Source organism: Stegostoma tigrinum, chromosome 23 (genome assembly GCF_030684315.1).
Source record: "Stegostoma tigrinum isolate sSteTig4 chromosome 23, sSteTig4.hap1, whole genome shotgun sequence".
Classification (NCBI taxonomy): domain Eukaryota; kingdom Metazoa; phylum Chordata; class Chondrichthyes; order Orectolobiformes; family Stegostomatidae; genus Stegostoma; species Stegostoma tigrinum.
In genome coordinates, this window is record NC_081376.1 from 54,883,687 (window position 1) to 54,908,111 (window position 24,425).

General features: G+C 43.8%; 1 protein-coding gene across 4 annotated transcripts in view; it reads left to right on the top strand.

The window, feature by feature from the left end:
• tmc5 (transmembrane channel like 5) overlaps positions 1–24,425 on the top strand; it is a 180,824-nt gene that overhangs the window by 13,709 nt on the left and 142,690 nt on the right. For 2 of the 4 annotated variants that reach the window (XM_059654224.1, XM_059654228.1), the window contains exon 2: positions 20,277–20,408. The exons of the other annotated variants lie outside the window; for them this stretch is intronic. The gene's annotated coding sequence lies outside the window, so the exon portion shown is untranslated. The remainder of the gene's footprint in view (positions 1–20,276; positions 20,409–24,425) is intronic. 4 annotated transcript variants of the gene reach the window in all.

The following is a 24,425-nucleotide window of genomic DNA, read 5'->3' on the forward strand; positions in this document are numbered from 1 at the left end:
AGGAAAATATTCTGCCTGGAAGTCAGTGGTGAGTGGGGTTCCACAGGGCTCTGTCCTTGGGCCTCTACTGTTTGTAATTTTTATTAATGACTTGGATGAGGGGATTGAAGGATGGGTCAGCAAGTTTGCAGATGACACAAAGGTCGGAGGTGTCGTTGACAGCATAGAGGGCTGTTGTAGGCTGCAGTGGGACATTGACAGGATGCAGAGATGGGCTGAGAGGTGACAGATGGAGTTCAACCTGGATAAATGCGAGGTGATGCATTTTGGAAGGTCGAATTTGAAAGCTGAGTACAGGATTAAGGATAGGATTCTTGGCAGTGTGGAGGAACAGAGGGATCTTGGTGTGCAGATACATAGATCCCTTAAAATGGCTACCCAAGTGGACAGGGTTGTTAAGAAAGTATATGGTGTTTTGGCTTTCATTAACAGGGGGATTGAGTTTAAGAGTCGTGAGATCTTGTTGCAGCTCTATAAAACTTTGGTTAGACCGCACTTGGAATACTGCGTCCAGTTCTGGTCGCCGTATTATAGGAAAGATGTGGATGCTTTGGAGAGGGTTCAGAGGAGGTTTACCAGGATGCTGCCTGGACTGGAGGGCTTATGTTATGAAGAGAGGTTGACTGAGCTCGGTCTCTTTTCATTGGAGAAAAGGAGGAGGAGAGGGGACCTAATTGAGGTATACAAGATAATGAGAGGCATAGATAGAGTTGATAGCCAGAGACTATTTCCCAAGGCAGAAATGGCTAACACGAGGGGTCATAGTTTTAAGCTGGTTGGAGGAAAGTATAGAGGGGATGTCAGAGGCGGGTTCTTTACACAGAGAGTTGTGAGAGCATGGAATGCGTTGCCAGCAGCAGTTGTGGAAGCAAGGTCATTGGGGACATTTAAGAGACTGCTGGATATGCATATGGTCACAGAAATTTGAGGGTGCATACATGAGGATCAATGGTCGGCACAACATCGTGGGCTGAAGGGCCTGTTCTGTGCTGTATTGTTCTATGTTCTATGTTCTATGTTCTACTCCACAATCTCACATTAATAATGTATGTTAAAATCTTACCAACGACAAATGTCAGGCTAACTTGCCTGTAATTTCCCATCTTCTGCTTCCCTTCCTTCTTATATTAGTCATTTTCCAGTTCTCTTTGACCCTCCTGACTGAGTGATGCCTCTGCAATCTCCTGAGCTGTCTCCTGAGAGCCTGGGATGTAGTCTATCCACTACTGGTGTTTCATCCACCTTCAGATGTTTCAGTTTCCCCACTGCATTCACCTCTGCCCCCAGACTCTCTTGAAGGTCTGTTATGCTGCTGGTATCATCCATCATGAAGACTGATCCAAAGTACCTATTCAGTTCCTCTGTCATTTCTTAGTTCCATATTACTGCCTCTATAGCCTTATTTTCCTTCAGTCCAACGTCTACTCTTGCCTCTTCTTACCTTTTATATATCTTAAAATCTCTAGAAATCTTCCTTCATATTAATAGATAGCTTACCCTCATTGTTCGTTTACTCCCTTCCTCATATTGCTTTTGTAGTTTCCTGTGATAATTTTTAAAGGCTTCCCAATCCTCTGGATTCCCACTAATCTTCACTACATTGTATGCTTTTTCTTTTACTTCTAGATATTTTTAATGAAACCTGTTCAGCCATGTCATTACATATCTTTGGAGCAGGTGGGCCTTGAACCCAGGCCTCCTGCCTCAGATATTAGGACACTATCATTGCTCCACTCTTTTGTTTATATGCTGTCATTATCTTCCCTTGTCACCCACGCTTGCCTCATCTTCCCCTTAGTACGTTTCTTCTTCCATAGGGTGAATTCCTGCTGTGCTCCCCAAATTTCTCCCAGAAATTCCTGCTATTGCTAGTCAACCATCTTCCCTGTTAGGCTCCCTATCCAATCAACTGTGGCCAGCTCCTCCCTTTATGTCTTCGTAGTTATCTTTACTCTTTGGTACTACTTTTACATCTTAGTCAATCTTCTCCCTCTCAAACTGCAGGGTGAATTCTACCATATTATGGTCACTGCCTCCTAAGTGTTGCTTTGCCTTAAGCTCCCTAATCGAGTCTGCCTCATCACACATCACCAAATACAGACTTGCTTGTTCCCCTAATTTCATCTTGTAAACAAACCATAATAGCAGGGCCAGGAGTCAAGAACTGGAATGAGTGAAATGTAAATTTAGAGTAGTTGTACATGGTGAACTTTCCAATACCTGGCACCGAAGGTTTTGTAAGTGTTGTATTATTGTGTTCTGCAGTTGTTTCCTGTACAGTGTCAGTAGACCATGGAAACAGTGCACCTATCATTCTCAGGCCTGTCAGTCTGAACATTCTATCCTCCAACTACAACTTACATTTATATAGAGCCTTTAACATAATAAACCAGCAACACCCACATCCCATAAACAAATAAAAAATGTTTCAGTATGTAAATTTTGTACTACTTCCTACAAGTGGAGTATTTTTAAGTAGCAGTTCTCAAACTGTTGATTAAGCAATGCTTTTGCAAATGGATTATCAATCACAGGCCCATCATCCAACTTATTATACAACTTAATCAAAATATGAAAGTGCTGAATGGAAAAAGTATTTTAAAGAATTGTTTTAAGAAAAGGTAAAATTTACCGATGTCAGTGAGAGGGTGTTTCCCTCCTCACTGGCATGGCTGTCTCTTCTAAGTGTGAGATTTGATAGTGACAGTCAGAAGTGATTCGATGTAAAAGCCAGTGTTCCTTGCTTACTGTAGAAAAGTGTATTAAACTGCTGAATGAAGAACCAAAATATTCCTGTTGAAAATTGTACAGATTTAAAAATAAAATGTCACGGTGCAGTAAATCAGTGGTGCTCCACAAGGATGCACTGAGATATATTGGTGTGTTTATTTTCCTTCTTCAGTGAGAGTGCAACAATGCAAGAGTTTCCAGAATCTAATAACATTTTTCATACCACTCGATGCAGATCTTTTAATTTAAAAATCTGAGCACCTTAGTTAGGGGAAGATTGCTCCAGGTGGAAAGGTGAATAACAGTTGATCTCAATGAAGCATATTGGATTCCGAAGGAGCTCGGCTGAATGTTTCCCCTCATGGGAGAGTCTAGGACCAGAGGGCATTGTCTCTGAATAAAGGGGCACCAATTTAAGACTGAGGTGTGGAGGAATTTCTTTTCTCAGAGAACTTTGAGTCTTTGGAATGCCTTGTCATGGAATGCTGTGGGTGCAGAGTCTTGTGGATACTTAAAACTGATAAAAAGATTCTTGATCAGTCGGGGAATCAGGGGTTACAGAGAAAATGCAGGAAAGTGAACATGAGGAATGTTAGATCAGTTGTGACCCTATTGAATGGCACAGCAGGCTCGAAGGGCCAAATGACCTACTCCTGTGCTTATTTCTTGTGGTGTTTGGTTGGTTTTTATGTTGCTGGCTCAGGGGAAGGAGGATTAAGGGAAACAGATGCTGGGGATACACAGGCCAATAGGTGAAGGGAGTGCTACTGGTGGTAGAGGAGAATTAGAGAGACGTGGCAGCAGCGTGACCAAAGATGGGACCTGGACATCTAATCGTGTTCATTATTTAGGAAGGACAGACACAAAAGGTGAGATGGGGTAGCATTCTTAGTAAAGGAGTAGTCAGTGTAATAATAAGGAGGGATATTGGCTCAGAAAATCACGATGGGAAATTGTACGAGTGGAGATGAGAAATGGCAGGCGCAGAAAATGTTGTTAGGGTTGTCTTAAGCCCTTAACAATAGTGAAGATGTGGGGAAAAGTATTAAACAAGAAATCAGGGATGCATGCAATAAAGGTACAACTTTAATCATGGGTAACTTTAATTCACAATGTAGATTGGACAAAGTAAACCAGCAATGGTGTTGTGGAGGAGGATTTCCTAGAGTGTGTACACAATAGTTTTTTTTAGACCAATACAGTGAGGAACCAACCAGGCTAGTCTGGATTGGGTATGTGCAATGAGAAGGGATTGGTTAACAATGTTGTCATACAAGAGCCTTTGGAGAAGAATGACGATGATACGATAGAATCAGGCAGCAAGGTGCACAGTGGTTAGCACTGCTGCCTCATATCCCCAGGGACCCTGGTTTAATTCCAGTCATTCATGACTGTGCGTGCGGAGTTTGCATATTCTCCGTGTCTGTGTGGGTTTCATCTAAAGTTCAACGATTTGCAGGTTAAGTGGATTCTAATTCTTCTTTAAGATCATTAGGATCATCACTCTAAATAAAGGGAACTATAAGAATATGACGTGCGAATCAGCAAGAGTAGATTAGGGGAACATTACTAAGGAGGTTGACGGTAGATAAAACAGAAAGAACTGCAGATGCTGTAAATCATGGACAAAAAAAGAAGTTGCTGGAACAGCTCAGCACGTCTGACAGCATCTGTGAAGAAAAAAATCAGAGTTAATTTTAAATGAGATGAGGCCGAGGGGGTGGGGAGGTTTTGAAACTGGTACAATCCACATTTAGGCCCATCCCCGGCCTCATCCCAGGATCAACCCTCCCTCTTATCACCACCTCCTTGACCTGACACAACTTGTCTATCTTCTCTCCCACCAATATGTGCCTCCAACCTCACTGACTAATCCCCACCACTCCTTACCTGCATTCACCTGTCACCATACCATCTACCTTCCCTACCCCTACTCTCTATTTCAGAGCTCCCTGCACCACCCCCCCCCCCCCCGCCATTTCTGAAGAAGGTCCCAATCCAAACATCAATTTTCCTGCTTCTCTGATGCTGCCTGGCCTGCTGTGTTCCCCCAGCTCCACACTGTGTTTTCTAGATGCAGGGAGAATGTTTTCCCTGAATGAAGGAAAGGGAAGAGGTAGAAATCAATCAGGATGTAAGGAAAATAGATGAACTTACAGACCAAAAGGAGACAGGCAATATGTGCAATAGGGAGGGCCAATAGCAAGGTAAGAGGAGGAGAAAGAAAGGAGAAATGAAAAGGTGGCAGAGAATGAACTAAAGGAATTGCAATGGATGGCAATGAAAAGGAGCAAAAAAGGCAGGGATCGTAGGAACTGCCTTTGCTGGAGAATCTGAGATAACAAGGTATGGAGCTGGATGTACACAGCAGGCCAAGCAGCATCAGAGGAGCAGGAAGGCTGACGTTTCAGGCCTAGACCCTTCTTCAGAAATGGGAGAGGAGAAGGGGATTCTGAAATAAATAGGGAGAGAGAGGGAGGTGGAAAGAAGATGGATAAAGGAGAAGATAGGTGGAGAGGAGACAGACAGGTCAAAGAGGCGGGGATGGAGCCAGTGAAGGTGAGTATAGGTGGGGAGTTAGGAGGGGATAGGTCAGTCTAGGGAAGACGGACAGGTCAAGGGGGCGGGTTGAGGCTAGTGCGTAGGATTTGGGGGTGGGGCTTATGTGGACTTCACAAGCTTCAAAATTTCCCTTCCTCCTAACGCATCCCAAAACCAGCCCAGCTTGTCCCTGCCTGCCTAACCTGTCCTTCCTCCCACCTATCCCCCCCTCCAACCTCAAGCCCTACCCCCAAATCCTACCTATTAACGAGGTGAGCTACTGGCATAGATTGAGGATTAGCTGTCTGACAAAAGGCAGAGAGTTGGGATAAAAGGGTCTTTTTCAGAATGGCAACTGGTGACAAGTGGTGTCCCGCAGGGTTCAGTGTTGGGGCCGCAGCTGATCACCTTATATATTAATGATTTGGATGAAGGGACTGGGGGCATTCTGGCAAAGTTTGCCGATGATACGAAGTTAGGTGGACAGGCAGGTAGTACTGAGGAGGTGGGGAGGCTGCAGAAAGATTTAGACAGTTTAGGAGAGTGGTCCAGGAAATGGCTGATGAAATTCAATGTGAGCAAATGCGAGGTTTTGCATTTTGGCAAAAAGAATACAGGCATGGACTATTTTCTATACAGTCAGAAAATTCATAAAGCCGAAGTACAAAGGGATCTGGGAGTGCTAGTCTAGGATTCTGTAAAAGTTAACTTGCAGGTTGAAGCAGTGATTAAGAAAGCAAATATAATGTTGTCACTTATCTCAAGAGGGTTGGAATATAAAAGCAGCGATGTGCTTCTGAGACTTTATAAAGCTCTAGTTAGGCTCCATTTAGAATACTGTGTCCAATTTTGGGTCCCACACCTCAGGAAGGACATTCTGGCGCTGGAGCGTGTCCAGCGGAGATTCACACAGATGATCCCTGGAATGGTAGGTTTAACATATGATGAATGGCTGAGGATCCTGGGATTGTATTCATTAGAGTTTAGAAGGTTCATGGGAGATCTAATAGGAACTTAAAAGATAATGCATGGTTTAGAAAGAGTGGACGCTGGGAAGTTGTTTCCATTAGGTGGGGAGAATAGGGCCAGTGGGCACAGTCTTAGAATTAGAGGGGATAAATTTAGAATGGAAATGAGGAGACATTTCTTCAGCCAGAGAGTGGTGGGTCTGTGGAATTCATTGCCTCGGACCGCTGTAGAGACCGGGATGTTAAATGTCTTCTAGGCAGAGATTGATAATTTCTTGATCTCACAAGGAATTAAGGGCTATGGGGAGAGTGCAGGGAAGTGGAGTTGAAATGCCCATCAGCCATGATTAAATGGCGGAATGGACTCGATGGGCCGAATGGCCTTACTTCCACTCCTGTGTCTTATGATCTTACGGTCTTACTAACTTCATCCCGCCCCCTTGACTTGTCCATCCTCCCTGGGCTGACCTATCTCCTCCCTAACTCCCCACCTACACTCACCTTTACAGGCTCCATCCCCGCCTCTTTGACCTGTCTGTCTCCTCTCCACCTATCTTCTCCTCTATCCATCTTCTAACTCCCTCCCACTTTCTCCCTATTTATTTCAGAACTCCCTTCCCCGCCCCCATTTCTGAAGAAGGGCCTCGGCCCGAAATGTCAGCTTTCCTGCTCCTCTGATGCTGTTTGGCCTGTTGTGTTCATCCAGCTCTACACCTTGTTATCTCAGTGATTACACTTGAGGCTTTTCTAGTCTATTTGACTCACTCACTTTACAAACTTTCTAGTCAAATAAGCTACACATCTCTTTGAGCATGCTTAGTGTGGTGGCACAGTGTTTTAATTAGTGAGTTATTAAATATTAACTTACAATGTTAAATGATTAATTTAGTGAAGTCTGTACATTTCCATTAGTTGCTTAGCTTGATGTCACAACGCTTCTTCCAAATTAAGCACCTGAATAATTTATATATAGTGTAGATGTACATCAGAGAATGGAGAGAATGTGGAATGTGCAATCACTGGGAGTGGTCGGAATGAATGGTATAAATGCATTTAAGCAAAGTTAGCGAACTGTACGAGGGCGAATGGAATAGAGGATGATGATGATGATGGTGGTAACTTTAGATGAGAAAAGATGGGGGTAAGTTCGAGTGGAGCCTAAATGTAGCAGGATCTTGTTGGAGCTGTGTATTCTGTCGCTGGTGTATATTTAATTATTTTCATTGCATTGACCCTTCAACTAGCTTACATCACAATTGTCTTTTTCACTTGATTATATTTTTGGTAAATTGAAGGTCATTTTCTTGAATGGACGGGAAGTGTAGCTTACCATTAGAATACAGACACCTGCAAGTCAATTACTTTCTGATCTCCTTGACCATAAGCAATAGTTGGTAGAGAGTAGGTTAAGGGAGGATTGGTTTGATTCTTCCATTTTTTTGGCGAAGTGAAAGTTGATCGAGATTTCTGTGTACGGTTTTCTTCCGTATCTAACCAAACACATTTCATGAATGACCGACCGCAGGTACGGTTTCTGTTCGATCTCTCCGTGCGCTGTTCCCAGTACATGGAACACGCCGCTCAGTGGATATCCGCTGAAAGACCGACACCCGTAGCTGCCGTGCCGTCTCTGAAAGGTTGTCGTGCGCTTGGACCAGCATCAGCAATCCAGTGTTGCCCCTTACTGATAGGGTAATAGCACAATAGCCACGAAGGCATCCTACTGACAGCCCATAACCAGCATGTCTGTCACTTTCTGTCTCACACAAAAACCCTGTACTCCTACCGTAGCCACTGTATCACCACTGAGCCGCCCATAGCTACCTCCCATCTAAACACCCTGTAAGTCATCACATCCCTGTCCCTGTACCCACTGGTGACCTGTCAGGGAATATCACATGCAGGCAAGAATTTGGACAATTCCAAGGATGAGCTTTTATTTACAGACACCAAAGTGAATGCAACAAAATAGTAGAGGTAAGATAACAAAGTGTGAGGCTGGATGAACACAGCAGGCCAAGCAGCATAACAAAAACGTCAGCTTTTGTGCTCCTGAGATGCTGCTTGGCCTGCTGTGTTCATCCAGCCTCACACTTTGTTATCTTGGATTCTCCAGCATCTGCAGTTCCCATTATCACAAAATAGTAGAGGCTGCAGGTCACTCCCACGATGGAAAGCATGTTTCTGCATCGTGACGAAAGAATATTTGACAGCCCTCGATTGTCTGCTGCGCCCTGTTCTCATCTTTGTGCACCACACAGTTGGGCTCCGTCATGAACAAGTATATTTTTAAAATAAAAAAAATTGATGGTGGTCTGTACTGAATGCAGTGAGAAGTTGAATGATTGATGTGGCTCTGAGATGGGAGGCAGTTCAGGCACAGCAGGGACTCCCTCTGACATAATGAGCTGGTTAATCACAGCACAGCACCTTCACCAAACTCTGATCCTGAAGTTGAATGAAGATGCAGACATGCCCCTTGTCATCGAGGAGCAGCACATCTCAACGTCCTCATCCTCCTCCTCCTCAGAAATTGTCCCTGATCTCCCAGTTCTTCAGCATCTGGCATATCACTTCATTTTCTGCTCCTGTTTGCAGCCCCCAGTGCATCAGCGTGATGCAACACACAGTGTTCAGATTCTACCAGATGAACATCCAGTCCAGTCCAAGCCCAGCAACCAGACCTTCAGTAGTCCCATTGTCCACTCCATCATTGCCCTGGGTGCAGTGTGGGCAACTTTGTACCTGTGCCCCATATCAAACAGGGGTGCGTGCAATGGTATCGTGAGCCCTGGTCCCTTCTCGCCCAGTAACCACTTTGTAGGGCACTTTGACACTCTCAAAAACCAGGTCTGTGAGAATGCAGGGGTCATGGCAGCTGCCAGGGTAATGGGCACACATCTCCAGGAAGTGGTGACAAGGATCACAGATCACCTGGGCATTAATGGAGTAAAACTTCTTCCTGCTAATACATTTTACAGGATTGTGATAGGGCCCTAGCAGTGTTGCCTGTGGACAGGCAATGGGCCCCCAGTCCCTGGGAGAAGCCAGTTCTGTTCCTGAATCCTTGTTGCCCAGCTTGTAGCACTAACTACATCACAGGGGAGCGAAATATCCTGGTGTGACCCCGCATAGGTGTCTTAATGAGTTTGTGGGATCATGGCTGAGAGATCCCACGCAGATCACCTGTCTGTCCCCAGAGAGAGCCAGTCACATAGTAGCCACGGGGAAAAGGTAACCTCCCATTTGTAAACAAAGAATAAAAAAATTACAGCACAGGAACAGGCCCTTCGGCCCTCCAAGCCTGCGCCGATCGAGATCCTCTATCTAAACTTGTCGCCTATTTTCCAAGGATCTGCATCTTCTGCTCCCTGCCTATTCATGCATCTGTCCAGATACATCTTAAATGACACTATCGTGCCCGCCTCTACCACCTCCGCTGGTAACGCGTTCCAGGCACCCACCACCCTCTGCGTAAAGAACTTCCCACGCATATCTCCTTTAAACTTTTCCCCTCTCACCTTGAAATCATGACCCCTAGTAATTGAGTCCCCCACTCTGGACAAAAGCTTCTTGCTATCCACCCTGTCTATACCCCTCATGATTTTGTAGACCTCAACCAGGTCACCCCTCAATCTCTGTCTTTCTAATGTAAATAGTCCTAATCTACTCAACCTTTCTCCATAGCTAGCACCCTCCATACCAGGCAACACCTTAGTGAACCTCCACTGCTCCCTCTCCAAAGCATCCACATCCTTTTGGTAATGTGGCGACCAGAACTGTACACAATACTCTAAATGTGGTCGACCCAAAATCCTATTGAACTGCAACATGACCTCCCAACTCTTGTACTCAGTACCCCCAGGTGAAGCCTGCAGGCATCCTGCACATTTCCACCACCATGTCCTGGGATTTACAGAGTCAGTGCTGGCACTGTGCCTTACTCATCCCCAGGAAATCGAATCAAGGCTGGAAAATCTGTGCCTCCTGTGGACTCCACACCTTCTGAAGGATCCTGTGACTGTGACCGCTCCTGCGCTGGGTGGTCCTCGTTACTACCTGGAGCTGGCTGCTACTGCTGGGCCCTCTGTCAGCCCTGCTCAACCTGTAGCCATAGCATCCACCATTGGTAGGCCCAGGACATATGCTGGAAATGTTAACCTCTTAAATCTCTGAACAGTAATTGTTGGTATACCCTGCAGGTGAGGGCTGAACACACCTCTCCACACAAGGAGATGTGCTGCTCCTCGATGACAAGGGGCATGTCTGCATCTTCATTCAACTTCAGGATCAGAGTTTGGTGAAGGTGCTGTGCTGTGATTAACCAGCTCATTATGTCAAAGAGGGAGTCCCTGCTGTGCCTGAACTCCCTCCCACCTCAAAGTCACATCAATCATTCAACTTCTCACTGCATTCAGTACAGACCACCATCAATTTTTTTATTTCAAAAATATACTTTATTCATAAAAGTATCTTTACGCTCATACATACAGGTGTCACTGTAGCAGTTTGGTTCTGCACAGTAGCTCACGAAGAAGCAAACAAATATTGAAGTTTGACTCTGTCTCGGAAACAAACCAGAGGCATTTCTTAGTGAAAACATCAAATGCTGGGGATCACAGTGGGTCAGGCAGTGTCCATGGAGAGAGGGAAAGCTAATGTTTCAAGTCACAATGGCCCTTCATCAGAGCAGAAGTGAATGGTGGAGGGTGACAGCGTTTATGCAATTGTTAGGGGGAGCGGGGTGCAGAGTGCAGGATGAGAAAGACAATAATTCACTTCAGCTCTGATGAAGAGTCATCTAGACTGGAAATGTCAGCTTGATTTCGCTCCACAGATGCTGCCTCACCCACTATGATCACCAGCATTTTGTTTTTAGTACAGATTCCAGTATCTGCAGTAACTTGCTCCAGCATTTCTTACTTGTGCACGACTATATTTACATGTATTTGAGGCACTGGGAAGGTCCAGGGCCACCATTAAAATTATGTGTGATGATATATGCATCTCGCTGCACCTTTGCAAGTTGCTCAAATAATGACATATCTTTGGTCACATGAACCTCTTTTTAAATCATTGCTACTAATTTCAACATCATCGAGTTGTTAGTATTCATTTTGAAAGCACAAATGGCACACCTAAGCAGGGGGCTCAGATCTGTGTTTGCCAGACCTCTGACCAACTTCAATAAGTAGCACCTAAACATGATGAATTAGACCCCTGACTGATGATACACAATTCCCCTGACTGCTGTTGCTGACCTTACAGGACAGACTGCTGCCCCCTTCCCAGGTTGTAGTTGGACAGATATCCCAACAATGAGTGTCTGAAGTGGACGACTGATTGTACCCAAGCCACTGGACTGTGTACAGTCTGTGTCCGAGAGTGATAATACCAGACCACCTGATAGACAGTGATTCCCACCTGATTGACTGGGATTTAGCCCAGTCTAATTTCGACACCGTGATTTCTTTGAAAAAAATCATACAGTATATATGCCACACAGCCAGCTCGCACATATTTTTGATGTTAGATTGATATCTCAGTGTGGAATTCAGCAAATTGTGGAGCTCTATGCGACCCCAACCCTCACCTGTAGCCTGTAGGTTAAAAGAGATGTGTGAGGCATGTTTTTCTCACAAAGGGGTGGTGAGTGCCTGGAGTGCACTGCCAGGGGAGGGGGGGTGAAAGCAGACACAATAGCAGCATTCAAAAAACACCTGGATAAATGCATGAATAGGATGGGAATAGAGGGATATGGATTGGCACAGACAGGTGTTTCTGTGGCCACATCCGAGACACCAGGATGGGCTGTTGCCTCCCTGATGCCACATCAAGGATGTCCGAGAGCAGTTGCATGAAATTCTTAAGGGGGAAAGTGAGCAGCCAGAGGTCATGGTGCACAATGGTACCAACAACATTAGGTAGAAAGAGGGATGAAGTCCTGCGGAGTGAGTACAGGGAGTTAGGAAAGACGCTGAGAAGCAAATGGTAATCTCTGTATTACTTACCAGTGCCACAAGCTAGTGAGGCAAGGAATAGAAAGATAGGACAGATGAATGTGTGGCTAAGGATCTGGTGCAGGGGCCAGAGTTTCAGTTTTTGAATCATTGGTAACTCTTCTGGGTCAGGGGTGACCTATACAAGAGGGACAGGTTGCGCCTAAACTAGAAGGGAACCAATATCCTTGCAGGGAGGCTCACTCATGCTGCTCAGGAAGATTTAAACTAGAGTGGCCGGGGCCTGGAAACCAGTGCAGCAGGTCCACAGGTGGAGGAATTGAGGGGAAAGTATGTGTTCGGGCAGGTAAATCAGAAAGGAAGGACCGGCACAGACACATAAATAAACACAATGGTCTGAAGTGTGTTTATTTCAACACAAGAAGTCTTACAGGAAAGGGTTCTGAGGAAGGGTCACCAGTCCCGAAGCATTAACTCTGTTTTCTCCTCCACAGATTTTCCAGACCTGCTAAGCTTTTCCAACAGGCTTGCTTTTGTGATAGGAAAGACAGATGGGCTTGGAGCCTGCCTCATTCCATGGGACTATGGTGTTGTGGCAATTACAGAGACACGATTGAGAGAAGGACAGGACTGCCTGCGCAATGTTCCAGGGTTCCGTTGTTTTAGATAAAATAAAGAGAAGGGTAAAAAAGGTGGAGGAGTTACATTACTAATCGGGGGAGAATGTTACCTCTGTTGTGGTCAGTTGGCTCACCTAGCTGGTTTGTTGTTCCGTAGATGTTTCATTAGCCTGCTGGGTAACATCGTCAGTGTAGCCTCTGATGTTACATCTGCATGCAGAGAGGACATACTGGAGAGCTCACCCACTGAGGCAATATGGGTAGAACTCAAAAATTAGATGGGTGCAATCAGTCTGATAGGATTATACTCCCGGCACCTCCAGTAGCCACCAAGACATTGAGGAAGAAATATGTAGTCGGATTATGGAAAGGTGCAAAAGGCAGAATTGTCATAGTGGGTGACTTTAACTTCCCTGGTATTGACTGGGACTCCCTGAGAGCAAGAAGTTTGAATGGGGCAGAGTTTGTTAAGTGCATCCAAGAGGGTTTCTTGAAACAATGTGTCGATAGTCCAACTAGAGGAGGGGCTATACTAGTATTGGCTAATGAGCCTGGACAGGTGATTGACCTTCCAGTGGGAGAGCATTTTAGTAACAGTGATCACAACTCCTTACGTTTTAAGGTACCTATGGATAAGGATAAGTCAGGACCTTGCAGGAAGGTACTAAATTGGGGGAGGCACATTACACCAGTATTAGGCAGGAGCTAGGGATTTTTAATTGGGAGGAACTGTTACCAGGCAATAGTAGGAACTGCAGATGTTGGAGCATCTGAGATAACAATGTATGGAGCTGGATGGATACAGCAGGCCAAGCAACATCAGAGGAGCAGGAAAGCTGATGTTTTGGGCCTAGAATTTCTGAAGAAGGGTCTAGGCCTGAAACATCAGCCTTCCTGCTCTTCTGATGTTGCTTGGCCTGCTGTGTTAATCCAGCTCTAAACCTACTTATCTCTGTTATCAGGCAAGTCCACATTTGACATGTGGGAACTGTTTAAAGACCTGCTGGGGAGAGTTCAAAACTGGCATGTTCCAGTAAGGAGGAAGGACAAGGATGGCAAAGTCAGGAAGCCTTGGATAATGAGGGAAGTTGTGAATTTAGTCAAAAGAGAAAAAGAAACATGTGTAAGGTTTAGGAGGCTAAAATTAGACAGGGCTGTGAGGAATATAAGGAAAGCAGGAAAGTAATCATGCAGGGAATTAATAGAACAAGAAGGGACCATGGAATGACCTTGGCAATAGGGTTAAAGAGAATCCTGAGGCATTCTATACATACCTTCAAAACGAGAGGATAACTAGGGAGAAGGTAGGACCACTCAAAGATACAGGAGAGAACTTATGCTTGGAGGCAGAGAATGAAGTGAGATCCTAAATGTGTAACTTGCATTGGTATTCTCCCAGGAGAAGGAATGGAGGATAGTGAAATTTCTGTGGAACATGCTAATATACTAGAGCATCTTCAGATTAAGAATGGAGTGGTGTTGGATCTCTTGAAGACTATTAAATTGGATAAGCCCCCAGTGCCCGATGGCATCTACCCCAGGTTAATGAGAGAGGCAAAGAGAGGAGTTTGCTGGGGCCTTGACCAAGATCTTTGTATCTTCGCTAGCCATTGGAGAGGTCCCAGAGGACTGGTGTGTAGCTAATGTTGTTCCTCTGTTTGAGAAAGGAAATAGGAATAATCCAGGAAACTATAGACCAGTAGGAAGCTATTGGAGAGAATTCTTAGGGATAGTATTTCTGCACATTTGGAAAAGAAAGGTCTAATTAGGGACAAACAGTGTGGCTTTGTTCAGGGCAGGTCATATCATACTAACTTGATTTAATTTTTCAAGGAGGCGACAAAGGTGATTGATGAGGGTAGAGCAGTAGATGTTGTTTACATAGATTTTAGTAAGGCTTTCAATCGGGTCCCTCATGGTAGGCATGAGCAGACAAATTATCTCTCATTTCTTTGTCAATGTTTACCCTTCAATCAAAATCAGATTACACTTGTGGTAGTGTGTAGAATAACTGCCAAGTTTCTTACAATATAAAACTGAGTAACCTTCAAAACCTCATTGATTGTAAAGTGTTGTCAAATGTCCAGTAGCCATGAGCAGCATTGATTTACTGGTTCTGATTTACTTGTCTTTATTCTGTAAATGGGCAGGACAAATGAGACTAAAAGAGAACACGTGAATGTTAAAACTCTGGGAAACTCTAAGGATCAGAGGAAGCTTGTTGTGCCTGTCCACTTATCCCTTAAAGTATCAGGACAGATAGATAAAGTGGTTAAGAAAGATTCCGGGATATGTATTAGCCAAGATATAGAGTTTAACAGCAGGGAAACTGTATAGAATGTTAGTTGGGCCAGAGCTAGAATATTGTGTGGAATTCACTTTATGGGAGAGATGGGAGAGGCACCCATGAGTGAGATGTACAAAGTTATGAAGGGTGCAGATAGAACAGACAGGACTTTTCCTCTTGATAGAAGGATCAGTGACCGGGGACACGGATCTAAGGCTGGGGCAGCAAATTTAGACACAAGATCCATAAGAAATATAAAGAGGACTAGGCCATTTGGCACTTCAAGTCTGCTCCAATATTCAATACGATCTGTAAACCTTGATTCACTAACTGGTAGAGAATATATCTGCCTCAGCCTTAAATATACACAAAGACCCTGCCCTCAGAGTTCTGTACGGCAATCATTTCCAAAGACACTCATTCCTTTGAGAAAAAAAAAATCCTCGTCAACAGAGCCTTAAATTGATGCTCTTTTATTCTAAGAAATGCCCATCAGCCATGACTTAAATGGCGGAGTGGACTTGATGGGCCGAATGGCCTTACTTCCACTCCTATGTCTTATGGTCTATGGTCTAAGAATATGCCCCTAGCCCTAGACTCTCCCATGAGGGAAAACATTCAGCATTTACCCTGTCAAGCCCCTTAAGGATCCTCATTCTAAACTCCACTGAGTCCCAACCTGTTTAGCCTTGCTCATTCGCAATTCCTGCAACCCATAGATTATTCTAATGAACCTTCTCTGAACTTCCTCAAATTAAATAACATATTTCCTTAAATAAGGGCAACCAAAACTGCTCTCAGTACTCCAGCTGTGGTCTCACCAGCACCTTGTACTGTCTTATCTTCCCTACTCTTATTCTCCAACCCCCTTGAAATAAGGGCCAACATTCCATTAGCCTTCCTGATTACCTGCTGCACCTATGTGGTGACTTGCTGTGTTTCATGTACAAGTTCCTTCAATCTCTTTGTGTTGCAGCTTCCTGCAGTTTCTCTCCTTTTAAATAATATTCTGTTATCTTACTCTCCCTTCCAAAATGAACACTTTCACATTTTGTGATATTATACACCACCTGACAGATTCCTGGCCACTTATTTAACCTATCAATATATCTTCATAAACTGTGTTCCTCTTGCAATTGCCTTTCCACCTATTTTTGTATAATCTGCAAATTTACCCGCAGTACATTCAAGTAGTTTTCCAAGTCATTAATATATGTTGTAAACAGTTGTAGTCCCAGCGCTGATCCTTGTGGAACCCATTAGTCATGGATTGCCAGCCTGAAAAAGAACCACGCTTCCCCACTCGCTGTTTCATGCCCATTAGCTAAATCTCCATCCACGCCAATATCCTACCTCCAACACCTTGGGCTCTTATCTTATGACTTAACCTTTTGTGAGGTACCTTGTGGAATGCCTTTTGCAAGATTAAATACAGCGCATCTATTGGCTCCCCTCTATCCAATATGGTTGAGACATCCTCACACAGTCTAATAATTAACTTCAGGACAGTGAGGAGGCAGAGGTGAGTGTAGTGGCCAACACTAACAAGAAAGTGCTGGGATGCTGAAGGGTCTAAAGGTGGATAAATAACCCAGATCTTGATCAAGTGGGCCAATGGACTGAAAATAGCAGGTGGAGCTCAGTCCAGAGAAATGTGAGGTATTGCATTTTGGTACAACAAATAAGAGAAGGGCTTATATATCTAATGGTAGGACCTTGGGTAGGGTTGTAGAACAGAGGGACCTAGGGGTGCAAGTACATAATTGTTTGAAGTTTGAGTCACACATGCAAAGGGTGGTTAAAATGCATTTGGCATAGAACATAGAACATTACAGCACAATACAGGCCCTTCGGCCCTCGATGTTGTGCCGACCTGTCATACCGATCTCAAGCCCATCTAACCTACACTATTCCATGTACGTCCATATGCTTATCCAATGACGACTTAAATGTACCTAAAGTTGGCGAATCTACTACAGTTGCAGGCAAAGCGTTCCATTCCCTTCCTACTCTCTGAGTAAAGAAACCACCTCTGACATCTGTCCTATATCTTTCACCCCTCAATTTAAAGCTATGCCCCCTCGTGCTCGTCGTCACCATTCTAGGAAAAAGGCTCTCCCTATCCCCCCTATCTAACCCTCTGATTATTTTATATGTCTGAATTAAGTCACCTCTCAACCTTCTTCGCTATAACGAAAACAGCCTCAAGTCCCGCAGCCTTTCCCCGTAAGACCTTCCCTCCATACCAGGCAACATCCTAGTAAATCTCCTCTGCACCCTTTCCAAAGCTTCCACATCCTTCTTATAATGCTGTGACCAGAACTGCACACAATACTCCAAGTGCGGCGCACCAGAATTTTGTACAGCTTCACCATAAGCTCTTGGTTCCGGAACTCGATCCCTCTATTAATAAAAGCTAAAACACTGTATGCCTTCTTAACAGCCCTGTCAACCTGGGTGGCAACTTTCAAGGATCTGTGTACATGGAGCAGCGTATCCCATGTCCCCTGGCTGTTGATGTTTTTCTAAATGCTTCTTAAACGTTGCTATCATATCTGTTTCTATCACCTCCCATTGTATTCCAGGCACCTACCATCCTCTGTGTATTTAAGAAAAAAACTTGCCTTGCAGACCTCCTTTAAACTTACCATCCCAGCTCACTTTAAACTTTTGCCCTTTCACATTTCCACCCTGGGAAAATGACTCCAACTGTACAAACTAACCATTCCTGTCATAATTTTATATACTTTTATCAGGTCACCCCTCAACTTCCGATGCACTCGTGATAACATCCCAAGTTTGTCAACCACTCCTTATAATGAAAACATTCCGATCCAGGTTACATCCTGGGAAACCTCTCTTGCACTGTTTCCAAATCTTCCATACCCTTCCAATAGTGTGGTAACTAGAACTGTGCACAATACTCTAAACGTGGCCTCACTAAAGTCTTATGCAGCTGCAACATGACTTACCAACTTTTATACTCAATGCCCTGACCAGTGAAGGGAAGTATGCTACATGCCTTCTTTATCACCTTATCCATTGATGCTAGCATTCTCAGGGATCTATGGACTTGCACCCAAAGATCCCTCTGTATCAATGTTCCTAAAGGTCCTGTCATTTATTGTGTACTTTCCTCTTACATTTGACTTCCTAAAATGCATCACCTCACACTTGTCCAGATGAAACTTCATCCATCGCTTCTCTACCCAACTTTCAACTGATCTATATCTTGCCGTATCCTTTGACAACCTTCCTCACTAACCACATCTCCACCGAATTTTGTGCAAACTTACTAATCAGACCACCTACATTTTCATCCAAATAATTTATTTATATATGTATGCCAGCACTGATCCTTCTCGAATACCATGGGTCATGGGCCTCCAGTCAGAAAATCACCCCTCCACAAATGCACTCTGTCTTCTATGACCAAACCAATTTTGCATTAACTTACCAATTCACTGTGGATCCCATGTGACTTAATCTTCTGGATGAACTGACCATGAGGGACCCTGTCAAATTTGTAACACACTGTAAAGTATCCATCAAAAGTCAGGATGTATTTCGTGTGTATCAACGTTAAACTGTATATTTAAGTACAGAAAACCTGAGCAAAGTTCTTATCAAAGTATAGCAGGAGCCTTAGTTTATCTGTAGTTCCCTTTGTTTCTTACTTGGTTGCTCAGGTTATACTTCAGTGTGCACAGTGAACTGTGTCATGTTGTACTTGATACTGTGCCCAGAGTTATGCAATATGCGCCAAACGCTTTATACTGATATTCTGATTAAAGGGTGTTTAACTAAAATCATTAGCATTAAAATAATTCTATTTTAGTTTCCTCTTGGAAACAAACAAATTGGAATCTTTAGGGTCAATTCGAACCCTGAAACATCAGCAGTATTTGGGTTGGCAGCCGATTAAATTGGACATTGGTTAATGGTTTGATGTTGGCACAGTATTGGTAACAGTGATTATTTTTTGTTTAAACATGAGACTTAAGTCATGTCAACTTACAAGAGGTGTTAGAGACACCAATTGAGAGATACCACACTTCTTGTTCTTTGAATAGTATTGATGTGACCTATTCCCTGTACCTACTACCATTGTAGGTGTCCACACCTGACTGGTGTTCTTTCTGGCTTTTCTATACTCAGTCATTTAAAGCTTTTGAGGTTATTCCCCAACAGCTGAAAATCCAGAAAATTGCAGCGACAGCAAGTTCCGTGGTGCACAAATTATCATTTGGCACAAGATTTGTCTGTACTTAAAGATGATGGATGCAGCAGGGTAGGAGATGTTTGGGTCATGGCAGCTATGGCTTGAACAGCTATCCCTGTGTTGATGCATTGGGCTCTGATCTTTTCCTTTGGAGTTTCGGCAACATCTGCAATGGCAACAGAGTGAATGATTTCTCAGCCCTCGGGTGTTAACTTGGATGGTTAATTATCTCCCAGGAGCTGTGATGGGCCCTAGTCCTCAATAGTTGGGACAATCCCTGGCGTTGATGAGGTGGCTTTGGCAGGGGCAATGTTCTGGCTCTGGTCAGCGGTAAGGGGGTCTGCTTCATCATGTTTCCTACTTGATGTTGATGTTGCGTCCTCAGGGATTGGTTTGGTGGCTGCAGATTGTGGCAGCATCCTGTAGTCACGTAGGAAATCAAGAAGCTGGGTATAGTACAAAAATGTAATTTGTTCTAACTTTGAATGATTTCTCTTTATTTTATGTAATTAAAATAGTGTTGGCATATGACAACTTATGCACATTGTACAGTATATTCATGAATACATATAACACAAATTATTATTACTATTATTCCTGTCACTGTTACTCATTTTCTGTTTTCGCAGTTGATGCAACTCAGGACCTTGAGCACACAAGTTCTAACTATCAATAAATCCTTGATTTTCTAAAGTTTCTGTGCTCCTAACAGATGGGAAGTAAATCCCGAGTAATGAACTAATTGACATGCAACTGTAATGTTTTTAAACTGCAATTTAGAAAAGCTTAATGTTGAAAAATAGTAAAAAGGAATTACATTTGATTATACTTTGACAAATTACAAAACTTTATCAAAAAACCAAACAAACTGTGGATGCTGTAAATTAGACCTCAGTTCTAAGGAAGGGTCACTTGACCTGAAACATTAATTATGCTTTCCTTCCACAGCTGCTGCCAGGCCTGCTAAGCTTTCCCAGCAACTTCTGCTTTGGTACAAAATTTTATGTATTCCTATGGACATGGAAAGAGATGAGAAGCAAGCTTACAGCTGAAAAAATGATAGTGAACAATCAATTGGAAGTAGGTGATTATTGTAATGGATGAGAAAGATAACCTGCCTAGGACAGGATAGTTTACAGATTCACTCACTGCCTTTCCCCTCCATTGCAGCAGTATTACTGTACTTTCCAAAAAGTCAGTACGTACTTCAAAGTAGTATCAGAGATAATGGGAACTGCAGGTGCTGGAGAATCCGAGATAACAAGGTGTGGAGCTGGATGAACACAGCAGGCCAAGCAGCATCTCAGGAGCACAAAAGCTGACGTTTCGGGCCTAGACCCTTCATCAGAGAGCCCAGGCCCAAAATGCCAGCTTTTGTGCTCGTAAGATGCTGCTTGGCCTGTTGTGTTCATCCAGCTCCACACTTTGTAATCTCAGGTACTTCAAGTTAGTTCATTTCATAGACTACTAGCTGTGGAGAAAAGACCAGGACATGTAACTTTCTCAATCCTTAAATACTCTTGCACCAACATTTTTACTGCCCTATTTAGGTCTCATTTTCCCAGACTTCGTTTCCTCAATATTTATTTGACACATGGGTGTTGAGGAGAATTCCCTGTCCTAACTATCTACAGGAGCCGACTGCTTAGTATCATTTACCTGCCAATTTAATTTTTAAACTTCCTTTAAGCTTCTGTTAATTTTCCCTTTGTTCCTTCATGTTGTGAGAATACTGCGGTTTTAAGAAGTCTATTTTTGTCCAGTTTTTTTTTGAATGAGAAAAAGGTAAAGATAAAGGTAATAAGCAATCTGCTCAAAGCCAATAAAGTAAGCAGCTTGCAAGGCCTTGGGTTTGAAAGTTGGAACAATAGATGCAGCCTGAATGGGTGGGATCAATTTCCCATAGATCCAGCATTATTAGTTTTAATTTTTGACAGCTGCTGGGGTCTTGAATCTACATATGGAAGCTTTTATTCCTCTCCCTGTTACAGCTAAAAGTTGGTGTTCTCTTCTTGATGCTAGAATTGCTGTCAGGAATGTTTTTCTGTATAACTTCTTTGGTGAGGACTTTGAGCTACAATGATGTGATAACTTTTTCAGATAGACGGTGCTGCCTTGGAGACCTTAGCAATTTCTTATGAGAGCTCAGGGCCTATTTCTCAGATGGCAGGCTTACTTTCTCCTCAGTTGACAGTTGGCTCTCTCCCTGATTTTTGAAAGCTCGTATACCCCCCAATGACACCATGTTCTTATAATATGGTTGGTTTCAGGTTGGTCAAAACCATTAGTTTTAAATTCAGAGATGAGCTCCTCATGCTCCCCCTCCTTCTCCAATTCAATTGGTTTTCTGTAACTAGGTGCTTTGTTTAAATTAATTAACTAACTTTAAACTTGTCTCAATACCAGAACAAATCTACTGTTTTGCCTATCAGCTGTGAGGCCTTTTGATACACTTGTTTCAATTTTGTCTGTACAGTACTTGCAAGCACAGACAAAACACAGTCTTCTAAAGGAATAACCAAGTGTGGAGCTGAATGAACACAGCAGGGTCTCGGCCTGAAACGTCAGCTTTTGTGCTCCTGAGATGCTGCTTGGCCTGCTGTGTTCACCCAGCTCCACACTTTGTTATCTCGGATTCTCCAGCATCTGCAGTTCCCATTGTCTCTGACACAGTCTTTTAAAGGGACCTTGCTTTCCCCCCACTATCATTTCTACCAACAAATTCTAACTTCCCGCCTTCCAATTCATGAATACTCCACCCAACTTTGTAGCATTATATTGGAACAGTTAATTAATGACAGTTAATACATGTATTATTTTAAGCATTTTGATAGAGTTACAGTTAAAACCTTTTTTCTGATGAAGGATCTAGGCCCGAAACGTCGGCTTTTGTGCTCCTAAGATGCTGCTTGGCCTGCTATGTTCATCCAGCCCCACACCTTGTTATCTCAGATTCTCCAGCATCTGCAGTTCCCATTATCTCTGATCATGATTTAATTTTATTTAGTCTGATTTTAACTGTAGAGTAAAAATAAAGTGTGTATATTAATGTCAAGCAGTTTGACCAATTGAATTGCACCTGAAATGTAACGCCATACACTTAAGAAAAAGTTAGGGTCTAGGCTATCTTGGTAAGATATTTTGAAGCGGTCTGGTCCATAACAAGTATTGATTTTAATTTTTGAATGCATTTTTCATTAATGTCCATTCCTGAAGGCAGTGATTGATTGATGGTATTTGAGATATGGTTAATTATTCACCAATCAATGAAGCGAGTTTATAAAAGAAACTTCCTTCTTCCTCTGGCATTGACATCTCTCCTTTGCATACACTTTTCCTAAAATAACAGTCATTGCTGATGAATCTGAAGTACATATTTAAAGCAGGCCAGCGCAGGAGATGTAACACCTGTCCTTTTAGCTCCTGTGTTACCAATGACCAAGGCTGTAAAATATTAATCCAAGTGAAACAGCAACTTACATATACTTCTTTCAAATCAGTATGCTCATGACACCGTATCCTCCACAAAACCAAACCCAGAAACTGTTGGGAAAGCTCACCAGGTCAGGCAGCATCTGTGGAGAGAGAGCAGAGTTAATGTTTCGAGTCCAGTAACCCTTCTTCAGATCTGATTGTAGCTAGGAAAATGTTGGTGTATGAGTTAGAGAAGGGGTAGAGGGAGGGGGAAGGAGTAAACTATAGGTGGACCCCCGAGAGAGAGAGAAAAACAGTTGGGCAGACAAAGGAATGGGTAAAGGTCAGCCTGGGGAAAATGAATAGCTGTTGGTGCAGATTGTTATTTGCTGTCACAGAGTTGTTTGTGGCAGCTGTCCATGTGATGACAAGGCCTTGTGTGTGGGGATGGAGTAAGGAGATGGGAGATGGTGCTCAAGCCCTAAAATTATTGAACTCGATACTGAGTCGAGAAGGTTGTATGGTTCCCAAGCGGAGAATGAGGTGTTGTTCTTCCAGCTTGCACTGATCCCCATCGGAGCACTGTAGTAAACCTGACAAAAGAACATTGCTGTGTCGAAGTGGTAGGTGTCAGGAGGCTTAGTACCATCTTTGCAGACAGCACATGGGTGTTCTGCAAAGGGACTGCCCAGTCTGCATTTTGTCTCCCCAATGTCGAGGAGATCACATTGTGAGCACCAAATACGGTAGACTAGATTCAGTGAAGTACGGGTAACACACTGCTTCACCTCAAAGACGTATTTGGGACCTTGGACACTCGGGAGGGAAGTAGTAAACAGGCAAGCATTACACTTCCTGCACTTGCAGGGGAAGGTGTCCTGGGGCTGTGGGGAGCTGTGGAGGAGGAGATGACCAAGGTGTCCCGGGGGAAACAGTCCCTGCCAAAGGCTGCAAAGGAGGGGAGGGGAATATGTGTCTGATAGTGGCATCTTGCTGGAGGTAACAGAAATGGCATCCAATGATCCTTTGGATGTAGATGCTGGCAGAATGGTAGATGAGGACAAGAGGCACCCTGTTGCTATTGAGGGAGGGGAGAGACTGGGTGAGGGCTGAACTGCTGGAGATGGGTTGCACATTGCTGAGGGAATTGTCAACCACAGTAGTGGGTAATCCTCAGTTGAGGGAGAAGCTGGAGATTTGGGAGGCCCCCTTCTTGAAGTTGGCATCATCAGAAAGATAAAACAGGGATGGAGGAACTGGGAGGAGAAAATAGCGTCTTTACAGGAATTCAGGTGTGAGGATGTGCAGTCAAGATAACTATGGGAGTCAGGAGGATTGTAATGGACATTGGTGGCCGGCCCATCTACAGAAAGGGAGGGAGGAGTCACAGTTCAACCAGGTGAATGAGACAGTGGGGTGGAAAGTGGAAGCAAAATTGATAAACTTTTCCAATTCAGGCCGAGAGAGGGAAACAGAACCATCGGTATCATCGATGTACCAAAGAGAGTTCGAGGTGGAGGCCTAAGTAGGACTGGAACAAGGAACGTTCCATGTACCCCACAAACAGACAGGCATAGCTGGGGCCCATGCAGGTACCCATGGCCACTCCTCTGACCGGAAGAATGTGAGAAAAGTTAAAGATGAAGTTGTTCAAAGTGAGGGTGAGCTGTACCAGGCAGAGGA